This window comes from Pollicipes pollicipes, unplaced genomic scaffold, assembly GCF_011947565.3.
Source record: "Pollicipes pollicipes isolate AB1234 unplaced genomic scaffold, Ppol_2.1 Scaffold_4740;HRSCAF=5597_pilon_pilon_pilon, whole genome shotgun sequence".
NCBI lineage: Eukaryota > Metazoa > Arthropoda > Thecostraca > Pollicipedomorpha > Pollicipedidae > Pollicipes > Pollicipes pollicipes.
In genome coordinates, this window is record NW_023596545.1 from 13,038,237 (window position 1) to 13,039,890 (window position 1,654).

Consider the following 1,654-nt stretch of genomic DNA (forward strand, 5'->3'; position numbering starts at 1 on the left):
TATACCACCGCTATATCAGACATTGTCCGGGCGTGCCACCGCTGCATCAGGCAGTGTTCGGGCGTACCACCGCTGTATCAGACAGTGTGCGGTCAAAGAGCCGTTTCGTAGCCTACCGAATGCCTCTTTGTCGACTGCTTTATGACGACTGCTTTATTGGTCAGATGTGAACTAATCGACGTGTGTCAAAAATTCGCGGGTGGTGATGGATTCATAGACGGTGCGTGTGCCTGCACGGTGCATTCGGTTTCACGTCGTTATCTACTCGGGTCGCCGAGAGCTGACATCAACCCTGAAAACGCTCCCAGACCGCCGAGCCCACGATTAGCGTACGAGTGCACGTGCACCCCAGCGCACATCGATTCATACTTCCGCCTGCACGATTGTGCGTGCTTTTCTCAGAGCAGCTGGGGCTATATGCCGTCGCCTGTCTCTCACCCTGGCAGGAAGGGCGGATGCCGTGGGGAATCAAATCCCGTACGCGCAGTTCCCAGACCCCCTCCAAAATCCCAGACAAGCAGTTCACCATGTGTCTTGGCGGTTTTTGTTAAGTTGCAAATGCCATGTTTCCCGTGGGCAACAAATGGGGCACGTTTACACGCACCGACGGCGCCCCTCCGGGCGGATCCGAGCACCAATCGATTGCAATGGATCAGCCCGCCATGCCCAGTTGTGCGCCGGATTTCCGCTGCCAGCTGGCACCGGCGACCAGGCGCGAATGCACCTGTACATGACGGACGGATGGACATCCCGAAAATGAGAATATTGGTGTCGTGATACTGCCTGCTAGGAGGTAAAAGTCAAGAAATTAAAGTAAAATATTGCGTGGCGGAGCCGCTTTCATTGCCAGCTCGCTATCAATGTAAGTTACCACTGATATCTTGTCAGGGAATCTACACAACGGTTCTAACTTAATGCCCGAAAGTATTATCTGAAACCTACCTGTTGCTTACGTGAAAAACAGTTAGCTTTTTGGAATTCTTCCGCTATGATTTTAGTATTCGATTGTCTCGAATATTTCAACACTGATTCCGGTATTCAAATGCTCGCCGACTGCGAAGATTCGGTTGAACGTTCCCATATGCTGGATTTGAACCTCGCCTTTAGAAGGCACAGTGCTTTTCGAAATTGCAGTTTTATTACAGCCAGAAAGCATTTTGTCATGTCGTCGTTTTCCATGTCACCAGTTATTAAAACATGATCCCGTAACGACTCATCATTTGAACGCTCACCGTTTTGGCTTGCCGGCGTTTTGGTTCGTCGCCATTTTGCAGCTCACGATATTGGCGTTCGCAAATTTGACATGCCGACTTTTTAACATGTCCTCATTTCGCTGTTCCCCGGCTCGCTTTTTGCCATTCTGGCCGGTCAGTTTCTATCCTTCACCTTTTTGCGGCCGCCTTCAAGTCGATTTGAATATTTTACGTGTCAAAATCCCACTGTCGTCTTTCAGCAGTCGACAAGAAGGCATTCGTTAAATGGTCCTTCCGGCTTTTTATTCCAGGTCCGTATCAGACCACATCGCCGATCGCCGCGCCGCCAGGGAACTGTGAGTTGGGCTTTTGTCGTCGGATGACGCTGCGATCGACTGCCGCGGGCAGGGGCTAGCGGGTGCCGCTCGGGCGCGGGACCGGCCGTGCCCCCAGTATTCGTG